This window comes from Periplaneta americana, chromosome 8 (genome assembly GCF_040183065.1).
Source record: "Periplaneta americana isolate PAMFEO1 chromosome 8, P.americana_PAMFEO1_priV1, whole genome shotgun sequence".
In the NCBI taxonomy this organism is placed as follows: domain Eukaryota; kingdom Metazoa; phylum Arthropoda; class Insecta; order Blattodea; family Blattidae; genus Periplaneta; species Periplaneta americana.
The window spans coordinates 102,314,182-102,333,280 of NC_091124.1; positions in this window are offsets into that span (position 1 = coordinate 102,314,182).

A 19,099-nucleotide genomic window follows, 5' to 3' on the forward strand; every position below is an offset into this window, starting at 1 on the left:
AGTCCAAGTCTCACAGCCATACAGAACAACCGGTAATATAACTGTTTTATAAATTCTAACTTTCAGATTTTTTGACAGAAGACTAGATGACAAAAGCTTCTCAACCGAATAATAACAGGCATTTCCCATATTTATTCTCCATTTAATTTCCTCCCGAGTGTCATTTATATTTGTTACTGTTGCTCTAAGATATTTGAATTTTTCCACCTCTTCGAAGGATAAATCTCCAACTTTTATAGTTCCATTTCGTACGATATACATTCTATACACTTTCGAAGTTTCTAAGACTTGTCACTATAATAAAATGAAATATTCTTATTTGCAACGTTGATTTATTTATTTTATTTATTTATTTAATCTGGTAGACATTAGGTCATCAGGCCTTCTCTTCCCCTATACCAGGGGATTACAACTACAATATTAATAATACAATTACAATTAATATTAAATTTACAAATAGAATAAAAATCAAAGTACTAAAAGATTATCTGATTAATAAAAGCTAGACAGTTTATTGTAAAATTTAGGAAGAAAGAAACATTTTTTTTATTAATTAAGTAAAAATTAAACCTACTCTACGCAGTAAGAAAATGCTTAATAAGTTTCCATTTGAACGCTGCTAAATTCCGACAGTCTCAGATGTCACTGGATAGGGTATTCCACAAGCGCGAGAGCGAGATTGTGTATGATGATGAATACGAAGATGTCTTATGTGTTGGTATGGCTAGTATGCGGCTATTTTGCGTGCGTGTGAAGACATTATGATATGATGACAGGTAACTGAGACGGGAGGCAAGGTAGGTAGGTGTAGAGGTGTGAAAGACTTGGAAAATGAGAACAAGAGAATGAAAATGTCTACGTTCGTTAAGCCGTAGCCAGTTTAGAGTTTGGAAGGATGAGGTAATGTGGTCAGCGCGACGGACATCGCAGACGAAGCGAACACAAAAATTATGAACACGTTGTAATTTTTGCGACTGGTTGACATTGAGGTCAGTCAGTATAAAATCACAATAATCGAATTGGAGCATTACTAAAAAGATAGAAAATTGCATTATTGTTCCTACATTATTGTTGACAGATGGCGAAATTCCAGTACGGCGAGTGAAAAGAAGCCTAAGAACACTTTCTATAACTTCTGCTCCAATCATATTGCAGCTTTCGAATGACAAAAATGTATGCACGTGCGGAGTAGGCAATAAGGTGGCTTCTTCTTTTGAATAAGTTTAATGTTATTTTAATCACAAAATTCATCCATCACAACATTCCAATATTGTAAATTTTCACAGTCAGCAATGCACTTAATTAGTAGAGAGCTTTGTTGATTGCCAAGTATTTGTCCAACCGACAACAGTGCACTATCTGCATGTAGTCATATTGCAATAAATAAAATATGACACCTGTAATGTGTTTCAATGTCTGAGTTTCTTCTGTATTTCATTTTTCCGATTTTCCGTAGGCTATTCTTAATATTGGTTGAAGCACCACATTGCTAAAAAAAATAACAAAATATGCTTTTATATGCGCTAAAATCTGAAATATGCATTAACCCCCTAAATATTCATACAGTATATACGCATTATACAGTAAAAGCTTGATTGACGTTCGTTACAAATAACTTGAAATGCATTTATTGTAGCATATGATTTGCAACTAACGAATAAAAGATGCAAATATGCTACAATTCGCCCTCTAATTATAACAACACAGAATAATGCTACAGTCACGCGAGGGGAATTTTATGCGTTTTTAATCATCATAGATCGCTTCACACAGATTCATTCTCTTTCTTGTCTTCTCTCTTTGGACGTTCAAACCGAATTCTCATGAGAGTTATTCATTTCATTATCGACATTCTGTGTGTGGTAATCGTTTGTTTTGAAGATATTGAATTCCATACGGAAGAAGTTTATGACATAGAGATTGTAATCAAGTTATTTACACTATTCCATATTGACTTAAAATTTCACAGACTCATGTCCCACTCATGTGAGTTATGTTCATTTCAATACTTTGAATCTTTATTCTTGCATGTTTAACAGCTTAATAGTCGATGAAAATACTTTTATATCACAGCCTACGCCGACGACAACTTTTCTTAAGATAAAATAAACCGGTTGAAAAATTGTGGTATCATTAAGCTATCATTCTTCTTCATACATGCACAGAAAATATTGTTGTATTTAACAAAACTTAAAAGTATTCCTCCACAAAGATATACACTCAGAATTTCTTCCTTCGTGATTGTGCACAATTCCATTGGTACAATCACAATAAATAAAAAATTTGTCGGATAAATTATGATAAATTATGAAACGTAGTAATTGCTGGGGATCTAAACCTCCCGAAAATTAACTGGAACGGGATTTCAGGTACAAATTCAGATGCACAGACCCTTGTTAATGAATTGATCTGGCGTAAAGATTTCACGCAGGTAGTAAATGGTCCGACGCGTGACAATGCCCTCTTAGATGTTTACCTACTAAGACCTGTCTCTCTCTTTGTCAACTCTGAAAGTCTTCATAAAATAAGTGATCACAATAGCGTCTTATTAGAAATCTTCTGGGAAAACACAGTAAATCCGAGGTCAAGTCCAGTGTCTGTCTGGAACTTCAACAAAACCGATGTCCATGAATTACAAACGTTTCTACGACAAAAGCATGATGACTTTCTAAGGACTGAAGGAAATATCGAAAATGTGTGGCATAAATTTAAGTGTATAATTTTCGAGGCATTAGTAAAATGTGTACCTTCTAAAATAATTAAGAAAAATCCGGACCCAGAATATTACACTAATTATATTCGCTACTTAAAGAAAAAGACAAGGCGCGCATTTAGCAAACGTAAACGGAGCCATGAGCATTGGGAAAAATATATCGAATTAATTAAGAAACTTGAGTGTGAAAAAAGGTTAGCTCAGGAAAATTTTCTAAAAACTATTTTAAAAGAAGATGAAAGTAACAATTGGAGACAGTTTTATAATTATGTACGCAGGAGAAAAGGGAAAAATGAAGGAGTAGTGCTTTTACGAAATCAGAACGGAGAAAGTATAACTGATGACAAAGAAAAGGCCGACTTATTAAATTCCTATTTCATTTCGGTTTTCAATAATAATAATAATAATAATAATAATAATAATAATAATAATAATAATAATCCCGCTGATAGGAGTGGTTGTGTCACAGACCGTGAATGTGAACCAAATTCGACTTTCAAAATAACTTCCAAAGGGGTTAGAGAGAGAATAACGAAATTAAAAAATCGGAAGTCTCGAGGACCAGATAGTATTGCTACAGAGATTCTTAAATTAGGTTCCGAGGCCATAATTCCATACTTAATGCGTATATTTCATGTTTCCATAAACAATGCAGCTATTCCATGTGACTGGAAATCAGCTATAGTGGTACCCATACATAAAGGTGGAAATAAATTAGATGTCGGAAACTACAGACCGATTAGCCTTACATCTGTCGTATGTAAAGTCATGGAGCATTTGATATCGGATTATATTCGTCATGTTCTAAATGCGAAAGACTGGTTTTACAACCGCCAGCATGGTTTTAGGGAAGGCTTTTCATGTGATAGTCAAATTACGTCGCTGGTTCAGGATCTAGCTGAAGAGGTAGATAGAGGCGGAAGAATCGATGCAGTTGTGATTGACTTTTCGAAAGCATTTGATTTGGTGCCACATGACATATTAACAGATAAGTTAAGTAGGCTAGGAATAGATAAAAGAGTGGTGCTATGGATCCAAGAATTCTTAAAAGGTAGAACCCAGAGAGTTAGAGTAGGTCATGAAATATCGGAAATTGGAAATATAAGTTCAGGGGTGCCACAGGGCAGCGTTCTGGGTCCATTACTCTTTATAATATACGTAAATGACCTATGCCAGGATATTACATCAAATGTGAGGCTATTTGCAGACGACTGCATTATCTATAGAAAGATTAGAAATAATTCAGATGTAGAAGTATTCAAACAGACTTGAATAACATTTACAACTGGGCGTTAAAGCATACGATGAAAATAAATGGTTCTAAAAGTAAATCTATAACATTTTGTAAAACCCGAGAGGAAACTAGTCTTAATTACGAATTCAGTGGTGTTGTAATTCCGCAAGAACAATGTTGTAAATACCTAGGAGTGTATTTAAACTCCAAACTTTCTTGGGGAGAGCATGTTGATAATGTTACAGGCAAAGCATGGAGGGCACTTCACTTTATTATGAGAATCTTGAGAAAGGCTAGCCCCAAATCGAGGGAAATAGCATATCTAACGTTAGTGCGACCGTTAATGGAATACGGAACTACGTGTTGGGATCCCTATAGAATATATCAGATAAATTCCTTAGAAAGAATTCAGTATAGGGCAGCTAAATTTGTTAAAGGTAAAAGAGAAGATGGGAACGATACGATAAAAGAACTTAAATGGGAAACTTTGGAAAACAGACGTAGGAAAACTAGAATAACATCACTGTATAGAGCACATCTAGGTCAGAAAGCATGGGTAGACATAACGGCTCGGTTAGAAAAGCCAACGTACTATGGTAGGAACGATCATGATTTTAAAATCAAATGTAGGAAACAGAAAACGGATGTAGGTAAATTCTCATTTTTAAACAGAACTATAAATGATTGGAATGACCTACCTGCAGCGGTCTTTGAGGGCTGTCCTTCCTTAAGGAGATTCAAGAATAATTTAAAGAGTTGTGTATAAAGTGAAAATTAAAATTAAGGTGACATTCAACATTTAATTTTTTAAGGTGACATGTGTTTATCTATCCTTACGAGTTTACTTCCTTGGTTTGAATTGTAAATTATTTAAAAATAGCGTGTAAGAGGGCCTTAGACTAGAAATGTTTAGTTTAAATGTAGTTCTGTTTATAAGTATGCATAAGAATGCAATTATTTGACTTATTTGAACTGTTGTATCAGTGAAGCGAGGTGAGTCAGTGAAGTTATGGTTTTACATTGCAGGGAACAGTTCCGATCAGTGATAATTTATAGCGTCAATGAAATGTGTTCTATAGTGTCAGTGAAATGTGTTACAGAGTGTCAGTGAAATGTGTGCTAAAGTGTCAGTGAAATGCGTCATAGTGCCACTACAGGAAATGAGATGAGAGTAAAGTGAAAGACTATTGAAACTTATGTAGGACCTATACATAATTATGTAGGTTGTGTTGTAAAAGTAAGTGTTTTATTTTATGTTTTATTATTATTGTGTTAAATTGTATTGTGTATTCTTATTGTATTGTGTATAAAATTGTATATGTGTTGTAAATTGTATTATGTATTGTAAATTTTATTGTGTATTGCTTATCATTTTAACTGTGTATTGTTAATATTGTATATACCACTGCCACCGGGTGCTTGCCCACTTGCAGTGTAAATAAATACATACATACAATAGGTCATACAATAAATGTAAATTTCGGTATATGTAACTTAACGTAACTTTGAATTATTATAACGACAAATACATTTGGCATAATAACCTTACTTTTTGACTACTATCATCCATTATCTAAATAACAATTTCTTTTCTTTCAAATCTGCAAAAAGCTCCACATAGCGGATTAGAGAGTGTGGAATTTCTGAGTTATTTGGGCCATTTTCTCAAAACTTGTATATTTGACGTCCCGAAGCTAAAATAATGAAAATTGGCATATGCTGTTTCTTATAAAATTAAATTTCTCTTAAACTTTTAACCACAAGTACTTGACTTTAAGAAACTGTACTTCCCGTTTTCTATTTTATTACAAGATCAATTAAATAAATTGTCACTGAGAACATACAAATGCAGCTGCCTCTCTAGAATTTTGTTTTTGTTTTTCAAATACTTATAATATAAAATTCCTTTATTATTTTTTTGTAATTTTTAATGTATTGTTTAGCATTTATTCTTCTTAAGCTACAGAAAATTTTTATTAAAAAACTGAAATTATTTGTTTTACATTTCTTGTAATTGTCCCCTAGTTTGCCACAACTCAATTACTAGGCAATATAGTTTAAAAAAATAATGTAATAGAACTGCGGTCATCAGCACAGTGCACCCTCGAGCTAGCGTCTCTTACCCACGACCACGCTAGTTCCGGTAGTGCATCAATGGCTGTTGGCAGGTATGCAGTGTACTAGTGGCGGGGTTTCGTTCGTGCTAGAAATTGCGTTAGCAAAAATAGTTTAATGATGCACACTACGCACAAATAAGTATTAAAATAAGCACATTTCATATAATTAATAAATACCCAGCATGTTCGTTTATAATGTCAATAACTTCAAAATATAGGTCTCTTTTGAAATTCTTTAGGGGTCAAGTGAAAGAAGTGGACAAGCCACAAATCCTGATATGTAGAATATCTCATTATATCACTGGGATTTTTACCTTTCATTTGAGCCCAAGACTAAATAATATAAATGATTAAAACTGGAGATAGATAGATCCGAGGATTTGGTATGAAAATTTCGTAATTTAAAATCTTCCGAAATTAGATTACTAGAAAAAATACATACGGACGAAATTTATTTATTTTAGAGTTAAAAGTGCCTGAAAAAAATTGGAGATATCAATGTGAAATCTTGGTAGATTTGAAGTGGAATAGCTCTTGTGCTAGGGCAAGAAAATGAAACAAGATGGCTTCAGTCCACTTAATAATAATAATAATAATAATAATAATAATAATAATAATAATAATAATAATAATAATATCATTATCATTATTACTATTGAAATTATATTTATTATTATTATTATTATTATTACTATAACAACAACAACAAGAAGAATGACAGTAATACAAGCAATAAATATAAAGACTACCATGATAATCTTTTCATCTTTCTGATTTTCAAAGTATGTCATACTAGTGTATTTTTATTAAATTTCAAAGCTCACGATTAACTCGAAAACTTGTTCTACAAATTATACTGAAATAAATTAACAAAGTTACAGATATATGGACTAATATAAAACAGTGAAGTATGATTTCACTAAAAGTAAGAATCATGACTTGTATAAAAGTTAAAAATAGACTTTAATTTTTGAAAAAAAGTAACAGAGTTGAGAAAAAAAGGTTTAAAAAGGTAAAAGGAGTTATACACAGTAATTTTGGCTCAAAAATAAGATACATTTATAGAAATTCGATTGTTTTATGAAATTATACATCCCTCTACCAATTAGATGATTTAAAACAATATATAAAATAAGGTAACATAGTTGAGGGAAAAGCTGTCACCGATGAGGAGAAACACAGATTTATGAAATAAGGCAAACTTGAGCGGCATGAGTAAGTTTAGGTATTGTTATGTAAATTGATTACAAACAAATATTTCGTGAAAAAGGTTTTCAATTTTTGTAAATGATAAAATATATAAGTCGCTTGAAAATTACTTATATACAGTATCAGAATATTAAATGCAACGAAATATGACCAAAAAAAATTAAAATTCGTTGAAAACTTGCAGAACTAGCCATCGTAACAATTTCATAACTGCAGAAATAGTTTTTACCTCTTGAAGATAGAAATTACTCAAAAAACTGAAATAATGTTGATAGCAAGAGCGCAAGGGAAAGCCGTAATACCTCTGCCCGTATTTCACCCATCCGCCTCTTTTATTCGCAGAGTTATAATAGACGTGTTTTTACCAGACTCGCAATACACTGAATCAACTCAGCCAAAGAGACGCGAACGGAGAAAAAATATATATCATATACATATATTTTTAGATTTTTTTGTGAATTATGTATTCAGGTTATGAATGTCAGTTCCTGACAGAGATATATACGAGGATGTCAAAGCTATTATTGATGTTCTTGCCTGTGATTGGGCGACTGTCTGCCATTCCGTTGAAACATTGAAACCTCCCGGTTTCAATATACGGGAGAGTTGGAACATTCTTATTGGCGAATAAAACTTAGTTTAATATTCCTCCAACAGGGGCAGAAGAAACAAATTTTGATTGATCATCCACAGGCATCAAATACGTCTTATTGTTCCCTTTTGAACAAAAAATTGGGAAGGAAATAAATTAAAATGCCATTACAACACCCAGCGCCAGCATTTGAAACACTGATGAAAGTTCTGCGACAGTGACAAAAATAAATTAAAAGACCATACGTAAATTTAACACTGAATCACTGTCAATGAAATGAAATTTTTAAGAACTGCGGGCTATACTATATTAGACAAGAAAAAGGGAAGATATTATGAAATAATTAAAAATTGATCCTACTTTATAGAAATGTCAAAATTACAAACAGAAATGAAAATCTCGTGTATTCAGGATATCACGTACAAGAATAAAACGCCAAATATTAAACTATTGTCTTTTAGCAAAAAGATCCTCTGGCCATGCGCTGAAAGGAAGGAATGAGACCGTAATAGGCCACTAGGCCTAATACATGATAGGAAGGAGAAATATTAATCGGCATTTAACGACTGTGTATCGAGTATTAGGTTATTTATCTTCAATGAAATTTGGTGACAGCGAGGTGGTATTTATCGAGGTGAGGCCGAGGATTCGCCGTGCAAGTACCCGACATTCGATTTATAGTCAAAGAAAATTTCAGGAAAAAACCCAACCAACTAATCAGTCCAAGAGGGAATCGAACCCACACCTGAGTCCAGCTCAAGATCATCAGATACACTCGCGTATTACTTGAGAAACGCCGGTAGCTGTGAAACGGTGTAATGTAATCTGCGCCATGGTTAACCCAGATTTTGTAATTAAATGAAAATTAGATATGTAGAGTGCGGCACGAAGATTTGTAAAGTACACCACGTAGAATTGTAGGTTGCGCCCGGAGTAATACGGTAAACAAAATCCAGGGAGTTCTATCGATATTGAATCTATCTATAGGTTGGTACTGTTTGCCATTACCACAACTCTCCCAATATTTTCCTTTTCTTAAATGAACTTCTGCAATTCCAAATAAGTGCCTAGATAAAAGTAAGGAGTATACAACAAGAAATACTTGTAAGAAAATCAGCTAAAGTAAATTACAAGTATTCTCGTCTATGCAAGTGTATGTACCAATACATAGCTAAACATTGAAATATCCGTTTCGATTTCATTAAGAAGGCGTCTTATGCAAACAGATTGCTCATGAAAAAGAAACGAAGTTCAGAGGAATGTTCATTTTATAAGTAATAAAGTTACTAAGCATAACTTTTTTTTACTATTTTATAAGAGTCGAAGTTACTAAGCCTAACTTTTTAACCACACTTACGTAATTTCTTAGCCAGTCTTAAGTCTGAGAAAGTGGGAAGGAAAATGTTAGCGTGCTGTACTTTACAAATGTCGGTGACGTTATTTACACCATCTAGTTGGCGCACTTTACATATGTTGATGGCGCATTGTACACTATCTCGGTTGGGAAAAAAGATTAAAGTGGCGCTCATTACCACTTCCCGTGAAACGCTATTATCGCTACTCAAGATCCAAACACTCACGAGGGTTCTTTTGCAGTGACCATACGAAGTAAAACTAGGCCTAAGCATATGGAAATTAAACCGTTTCATTTGGAAGTTCATCCTACATGATAAAAAGCTCACGCCGAAAGCATCTCATACTCTAATTTGATTTATAACATGCAATGCAAAGTCAACACGGCGTTGTTAATTTCAAACATTATTTTATTTAATGTGAATTTGTGCAAAATTATTCATTAGCTTACTTTAAACAGTACAACAACAACGTTAAGTCAGTTACCGTACCTTAATCTTTCAGAATATAAGAAAGCATTTTGTGTGCAATTTAGGATGAAAGTCCATCTTATTTGAGTGCACAGTTAAATAATAAATAAACCAGGTCTGGACGTTAATAACTCAATCCAGTCACTGTACACTACCCTTTGATCCCCACTCCACCTTCACGGGCAGAGACAGTTAAGTTTCGAACCGATAGGAGTATTGTCGGACCATCGGATTTGTGCCCCTTCTGCGCTATTGTCGTTCTTGGAAAAGTTAACGCCTGTACTCACTCCATTCCACCCGCTTTCCTCCCACCACGTTAAACAGCAGGCCACGAACCTTGCCGAATAGGGATGATGCCAAACTTCCGTCAAACGGTGTCATAAATAACTGGTCCTCCATGCTACAATATCATTTCTTTCAATCAAAATACATTTTGTATTTCTACATTTTTTAAACCTAAATCCCATGTCCCGAATCACTTTCCGCAGTTTTCTCTCCAACCTTGGAAATTATTACTTCTCTCGCAAGGTTCAGTAATTTCTTCAATGTTGAAACTTCTTTCTGAACGGTATAAAATTCTTGTATCTTTCTTCTTAAAATACATCGGTTCATATTATCTATAATAATTAAAAGTTCCCTTGGTCTGTTTTTTTTCTAGTGATTCTAGCTTTTTATCTCCTGCACAGACTCCCTCTCTCCTGATTTTCTTTATTAGGAGTTCTGACCTGTCTAAATAAATTACATAAAAATGTTGTATTATTAGTATCAGTTAAGTAAGTAATTTTAATACGTAATCAATTGAAATAAAATAAGCCTCACCTGTGATCGCAGCTGCTCTTTTCGCTGCCTTATTTACAGGAAACAGATATTGACATGTTTGTTTCTCTACATTGCAAAATGCTATTACATACTTGCTTAATAAGTTTTGTTTCACCACTCCGTGCTACAGTGTTCATGTTGAGCTGACAACACTGGACTGCAAGTGCAAATAAACTGTCCCGCAAGAAGGCCTCAAAATTGTGAATAGTGGGGTACAGAAAGGGAGAGAGGTAGAAAAGAGTGAGATAGGAATGCAGGGAGAGAAATGAATTACCGAGGCTGAGAAGGAATTAGGGTTCAGTTCGCATATCTTACGGGGGCACAGATCCGATGGTCCGACAGACAGGTACGCAAACATTGCTGAGCTGACGGATTGTATAGTGCAGTGTTCATAGTTTTCTGCTCTCGCTGGTCGCCTATAAATCCACCACTGATGCATAGTGTCTTACTGTGTGATTGTTTCTAAAGTGGTGTAAGCGAAAAGTAAGACTACTGAGGAGGCTAAGTGATCATATCTCCGGCTTGTCACGCAGTTCGAATGCCAGTCAGATCTGGGATTTTTCATATCGTTAAAAAATCCTTAATGACATTTGTAGCGGACAAGGTCGTAGTTGGAGTTTTCTCGGGGTTCTCCAGTTTTTCCCCATATTAAGCATTTACATAATTCCGTCACCATTTCTTCATTTCGTCATAATTCCATAGCATGAACCTTAGTGTGGTCAGCTAGTGTGGGTTTGAGAATGCGCCAAGCTTGAGGGTTAGTGCAATAGATCGTAACAGATCGCAGTTTTGGGCCATAGTATCCTCCTCCCGTAAATTCCATTCCATTCCAAGCGAAGAGCACTTAGGCAAGGGCATCTCCTTTCCTTTTCCTTTCCCGTTAATGTCAAGGGCTGAAATAAACGGTAGTTCATTGACAATTTTAAGAACGAACTAAACCGTTGTAAAACATTTTGTCAACGTCGTGATATTTACTTCTCTAGATATAAGGTTCCACATTGACACGGATGAACCACTCGAAGTTTTAATATTCTTAAATGGCCTACATGCAGGGTTGACGGTGTAAATTACACGTCCTTTACTTCACATAAAAAATAATATTTAGGTCTACATTACTTTCTACGCGTCGTAGTAAATTATTTTGATGGAAGTAAATTAATCTGTGACATATTATGCCATATGTTTGAAGGCAATCTTCTAAGCCAGCGGTGATCAAAAGTCGAACGGCAGTGATTACACGCTAAAGACAGTCTAAGAAGTAAGGAGATGGTGAGAGGTACAAAGCAAGAAAACTACAACCAGTGGTGGTTTGTGCACTAACTTTGAGTTCTTCATCAACCCCGCGAATAAAAATTGCAAACTTTGCTGTATATCAGTAATGTCACTACTGTCATCAAGAACCAATAAAAATATATAAAAATTGTCTTGCTTTTTAAAAATATGCTTTATGAACACAATCAGAAATGTCCAGAATTCTCTTCTGGATATTTAGTCGAGAAATGCGCAGTTTTTCAAAATTAATTAACAACTTTCATTGGATAAATTATTTCAGCCACCTTGATCATTACGCTTTTATAAAACTTTCCTTCGTTGGAAGTCTTAAGAGAACGAGCTATTTCATTCGCCACTAGATAGCGGCTTTCTTACACTTATTTATGTCATCTTTATCTTCATAACGATGATTTAAAGCTGATTTCAGTACTTGGAGTTTAATAGCTCGTTTCATTACTACACTAGCACGTAATATTCAATCAGTTTCTCTATATTATTATTATTATTATTATTATTATTATTATTATATTATTATTATTATTATTATTATTATTATTATTATTATTATTAAATCAATAACTAGTAAATAACTGGTAATATTTATCAAAACATTTAAAAAGAAATTAACATGGAGATATAGCGCAGTAATTATTTTATCATTCAAGGGAAGATGTAAGATTATGTATATATTGAGGCACATATATAAGAATTATGGTTACACTTGCTGATAAATAATAATAATAATAATAATAATAATAATAATAATAAAATTATAGATAGCCCATTATGTCCATGCAACAATGACGAACAAACGATAGATCATTTGTTATACAATTGTAAATTACTTGAGAGAGAAAGAGACATTCTGAAAGCGGCAGTTCTAAAGTCTGAAAACTGGCCAGTGAATAAAGACAAACTAGTGCACAAATACCAGAAGAACTTGATCAAATTTACTAACAATATACAGTTTGACAAATTACAATGAAAGAAAAGTACAAAATTCTCCATCTACAGTATATTGGCTATAAAGAAACTTTTAGAACAATATAAAGTAATTATATGAACATAGTTTAAGTTAAACCAATGCATGTAGTATTACTCCACAGTAATGGAGCATGCAGGCTGTAAAAAAAAAAAATAAAAAAAAATAATAATAATAATAATAATAATAATAATAATAATAATAATAATAATAATAATAGCATATCTGTGTATTCAGCGTAATGCCCTGTAATATCGCTTCTATTTACTACTACTAATTGAACAGTTGAGCAAAACAACATATTACATTTTCTCCGACAGAACAGCGAATAAATTCCTCTTCCCATTCTGTACGAAACCTTCTGTTCCTGCTCGTAGAGACAGAGGGTTTGTAGAGCGACACTGCTTACCTACAGTACGTGAGCGAGACAGCAATACACAGGAAACTCCCCTTACCAGTATGAATGTATTTCATTACACGATGTAATTACAATATCTAGTTTGGTCACCGCTGTTTTAAAGCTCTTGACGCTGTATTGCTGTTTCAAATTATCAAGCCACTATATGTACACTTTGCGCAGCTTTTATGTCGAAGCTTTCTGGGAATAAAACCAAAGTTCGTCACACTAGCTATCCCAAGGTCTTTCTAAGAATATGTCGTCTTCAACTTTTATTTTTAATACAGGATTTTACTAACTTCAAAGTCATCCATTATAAACTTTCACTGAACCCTTCGGAACTATGCTGTAAACTGAAACTTTTAAAATTTCTGGAATATCTATCAGATCACAATATAATAACAAACAATCTAGAAGTGCGTAGTAAAAGTCAAACTTGCTACCTCTGGGAAATGAAGTCAATATTATGCACAAACACACTATTCATTACCACAATCACATGATTTCCGCAAAAAATATAAAGAGTGCAAATCGTGGGAAACACAATAACAAAATGTTTTCGACCGTCGAGTCGGTACCCTTTAATGATTAGGCTTAGTAAAATGGAATCTGTATTGACGCGGCGAGTAGCTAAGCAACATGCGGAAGCCCTGTGTGTTGTCGACTTATGGTTTCAAAGGATAACAGAAGTGAAGACTCAATTTGAAGAGTTCAAATGAATTACCGCAAGTAATAGCCTACGGCCAGAGATGCAGAACTGGGAAAGACAGGTTGGAAGCACGGGGAAAGAGTTTGTTCCCCGTCCATAGTCCCCCCTCCATAGGCCCCCCGCCTTGAATTACGTATCTGTGACGTCCGCAAGCACAATGAATACATATTTCCTATCCAATGACGTGTGGGGGGGGTGAAAGGAAGGGATGAGTCACGTGTTCAGGCTTGTGACATGTGCCACAATTGGAGCACAGTTTTGCATCCCTGGCCTATATACTGGCAGCCTGGGAAGTCGAGTAACACTGTAACAATTTATTTAATGTATGAAAACAAGTTTTCAATTTATCACATTTTTTATTTATACATTTCTACGCGTTGTTTACCAGTGGTGTAGAAATTATTTTTTACGTGTAACTTCCCAACCGTCCCTACATGTCAGACACACCATTTCAGGACAGAATCGTCAATTTTACATCGGTATACTAACTGAAGTGGTGCAACTGTCCTTCCTTCGCTATGTACTAGGGCATTCGATAAGTAATGGCAAAAATGCTGTAAATCAGTTCTTCTAGCGGTGACCATTGAAATCTTGTACTACGTAATAGAGCAGCAATTGTTAAATAAATTTACAATATTGAAAGTCCCGAAGTAGTCATATTTTATAAATACAGTGGCTGTTGTGATTTGTAGTAAATAACTTAATATAGCCATACAGATGCGAACATAGGTGCGTAATAAAAATCCAAGTTGCAAGAGAAAACCATGCAACTCTGTGCTTTATTGCTTTACAAGAAGCCTGTGGGAGAGAAGTTCTACCATACTTAACTAGTGCAAGTTGAGTGAAAGCGAGGCATTCGGTTTCAATCAAGAGTTGACATCCGAAGAGCTTTAGATTGATCAATGAGAGAGATATCCCAAAATGCTGCTGTAGATGAAGTCTACCGTCTTCCAACAATTTTGCAACATAATGCTGTCATGGCAGGAGACTATATTTGAAGTATGTAATGTCAAAAGTAGCCTAAATAAATTTAGGGTGAAACAGTAACTATGTTGCCATTACTTTTCGAATATCCTAGTATTTCCAATAAAAGTAATATAATAGAGTGAATGTAGACAATTTAGTTCTATTTGCTTATATTTTATAATGATCGAGGTGCCTGAATTAAATATTAACGATTTTTTGTTCATTAGTTCCAGATTTAAATTCCAGAAAGCGACAAGCTTGATTGTGATATTAATGACTTCCGCATTTCTGACTACAATGCGCGCCATGGCTAAAGATATTCCATGAGCAGTAAACACGCGCTGTTGTCAAGTGTAATTATTACTCTACGAAGACCTTGCGTCATCTTACGTGGTGGCATCAGTGCTGCCAACACAAAAAGTGGAAATGTATGGAAATATCCCTATGACCCTGAAGAAATTCCGCTATGTTTCACTACATATAAGTAAGAATAATGTAAAAAATAACCAAAATATATCTTTCACGGTCAGATTTTCCGAATTCGTTAGAGCATTTGAAACTCTAAAATAGGTGTGACGATATTAAAACCATTCGTGACGTTGTAACCCTTGTTAATTATGTTGGTTTACAGTAGTACATGTTACACAATAAATTTAATTACGGTATACTAAAATTGTATCAGAGATGGTCTGATGAATTCGTAAAAGCAGCAGGGAAGAGATGGACGTCAGTGGCCAGGGACAGCTCTTAATGTAGGGGCACAACAGTGAGCCAGATGCCAATGGAGTGGTGTTTATACTAGTGAAACAGAGACATAAAGCGTCAGTGTGAGGAAAGTGTGGACATTAAATAATTATTGAGACTGTCTACAAAATGTGTTAGGTCTCTCATGGACTGGTTCACCATGTGAGAAGAATAGAACTCCCAAACTTCAGTACGAGGCTATTGCTCTGTAGGGATTTTTCGGCTGTATATACTAAGGATTAGGGGAGATTGATTTAACCACTTTAGGTAAAATTAATGAAACGCGGTAACAAGAATGAAGCTAATCTTCATCGAACGATGGTATGATTTCATAGTCTTCAACTTCCTCATACTGATTTATATTTCTACCAAACATATTGATGTGATTATAATAATTAATTGGGTAGCTCAAATAGCAATAAAATTGTTTTTGTTAGTACATTTAATTTCATCGTTAGGAGGTCACCAAGTTTGAGGTTTTAAACAGATTCCCTTTCTTGATTTTATGCGGCCCATCATAGAGAAAATTCTTTTTACTTCTGATTTCCCATTACCCTAGATCACATATAACAGATTCCTCTGACTTTTAGGGCCGTATTCATAGACATTTTTAGCGCGGGCTTCCGGTGGATGATCAGCGTTTTTCGTATTCATAAACCAGTGTTAGCGATAGGTTATGATTTGAATTCTGTAGTAGTAACCAGTGGATAGCCGGGTCTAGCTCAGTACTCTCGTAGCGCGTGCTGCAAAATGTCTATGAATAGCACCCATAGGCTTTGACGGCAACAACTTTTATGAGTTTCACTAAGCTGCCATCAAGCTGCTGCATAAGAAGTCGCGTTATAACTCTAATTTTAATTGCATGTAATAACTGTACTCCAAACTAACGGTCGTGCCCAATCGACGGTGGCGATCCTGGTGGTTGTTCTCTTCCACATGCTACTGTTTTAACATGGGGGTGGCCAATCCGTTATATATGTCATCAGGGCCATTAGGCAACATCAGCGAATTAAGCCTACTTGGTTTATAGACCGACCATTAAACTGAAGTACAGACCGATTATTTAGTCCTGACAGCTCAGCGACACGAAAGAGAGGAAGTAATAGGAGTAGTGGGGAGAGCTCTGGAGTAGAGATAAGGGCGAGCGGTTGGTAAAGAAATGGATTACAGCTTAGCTGTACTGGAAACTCAACGTTATACCGCATGTGTGAAGTCTGATCGCTCTGAATGCAGGCGACAGATTAACCTGAACATCCCTTGGCGGAACTTAATGGACTCGCCTGACACAGGCGTACATTGTCGTCGACTGCCAGGACTAAATAATCGTACTCTACAATTCTGATACTGTATGACGTAATACACACAACGTCCACATCAAATGAACCAATGTCTGACTCAAAGGATATACGATTAAAGCAGATTAGAACAAGCCCAACATTCGTAAATTAACTGTGAGTGTTAGATTACGAAGACTATCACTGTTTTAACGACAGCTGATAGTGTAAATATGTAGCTTGAGTGAGCTGCGCAATTTATCGACTCCCGGTCGGGACGAGTTGCCTGGGTGAGGTTTATCAGGATTTTTCCCTCACTCCTATGGATGAATATCAGGTAACTTTATCAGGCGACTGGAACCCCATTCATATTCGCCACTTCCTTTCCTCCCCTATCATCCTTTCATTCATAATCCCGTTACTTCTGGTTTTCAGATCGCTCTACAGGCGGCCCTCCAAAGCTGCTGGCTCTCTCGAGCGGCCTCCGTGGATTGTATTCAAGTGATGATGGACTGTTTCTGCAACGGAACCCTGGGTAAACCTTCTCGGGGGAGAACTTCCGTTTCGGACCATTAAGGAAGTCTTGGGGGGGGGTTGCCGATGCAGGAGTGGTACATGGACTCCTTTGGCTATAGGGACCGATCGTTAAGGGGGTCAAGTGGTTAGGTCGGTGCGCGTAGAGGATCGGTGGGCACGCAACTCATCCTATACAGGGGGTGCACAATAGACCTCAGGTCGTTGTGCGTGGGATGTTCCCTTCCTTCCTCCTAACAAGAAAAAATAGATATATAATACTATGTTATTATTACATTATATTAATATTATAAATTACGTGTAACTCATGACAAAAAAGGAAGATATAAATAAAAATGGTTATGAAAGTAGAATGCATTACGGAGGTAACCATTCATCTCTGCGGTTGATCCCCAGATTCATTATCTGCTTTTGGAATTCTGCTTTTTGGCGGTGTACTTCAACAGGAAGTAATTTTATTGCACCACATAAGAGACTATCTTTTCACAAAGTAAACACACATTTAAGGTTTATACCTACCAGCTTCAAGAATGGTGTATGAATAAGTGTAGAAATGAGCGATTTAATTTTTCAGGTTTCCTAGGAATTTTAAGCCAAAAAAAATGAAATTTAGGGATATTTTGTTCTTAATTTTTAATTTCTGTTGTTACATAAATAACATTTTAGTGATTCCATTATGACTGAATTACCAATTATAACGTAATAATAATATAATTTATCTAAGAATATAATACACTGATTTCAGTATTTAGACATTTTCATGAATTTCGAAAAAAAAACATTATTTTTAGAAAATAGGAAATGATGAAACGAAACTACATTTGAGTTTTTTTCCATAGTGGAAAACTGAAAAATATAAACATTTTTCTGTAGCAAAATGGTTGCAGACCAGTGTAATACATATCAGGCAGAGCTTCAATCAGAGTTGAAAATGATGTTATTGACTGCTGAAGCGGGAACACACTGAAAAAACACAGTCACCACGACATTATCCATGGGCATAGTTACTTGAGGTAATAAAGATCTCAAGGTCTATGAGAGATTTAAAGTCAAACTGTTTGCGTGCCAAACGGTTTGACTACTGAAATTCTGCTTTATATTTGTTTTAGGCATAAAATGTGAACAAATTACGATAAAAAAAGTTGGAGTTGGACCTTCTCTTTGATATTATTAGGCAAGTTACTTTTGCGAAAACCATAAAATGGTCAGTATTACTTTAAGTCTGAATGCCATTACATCTTGAATCAGCGCTATACTCATCTCTTTAGTTATAACTAAATCCATTACAGATATCAATCCTCTTTTAGGTTGTACCTACAGTACATGTAATGTTAAAATAAATTTCATTAAACGGAGTACGAGAGTAACGCATCTGGACCGTGACAGAAATATATTCGGACGAAATGGACGTGGAGGAGATTATAACGTAAAGCCTTGATTTTTCTGAACCGTCGCATGCGAGTTTCGAGGTGCGAGGCGGGCCTCGCACAAATCTGGACTACACGAAATACAGTGAGTGGTTTCTATAACTACGATGTACGACGTCTGAGTACTTCGCAGTTATAGAAACCACTCACTATCTCTCGTATAGTCAGGAATTGTGCGAGGCGAACCTTGCACCTCGCAACTCGCATGCGTCGGTTCAGAAATACCACGGGTTAAGTAATCTCATAGACATTTTTAGCGCGGGCTTCCGGTGGATGATCAGCGAACT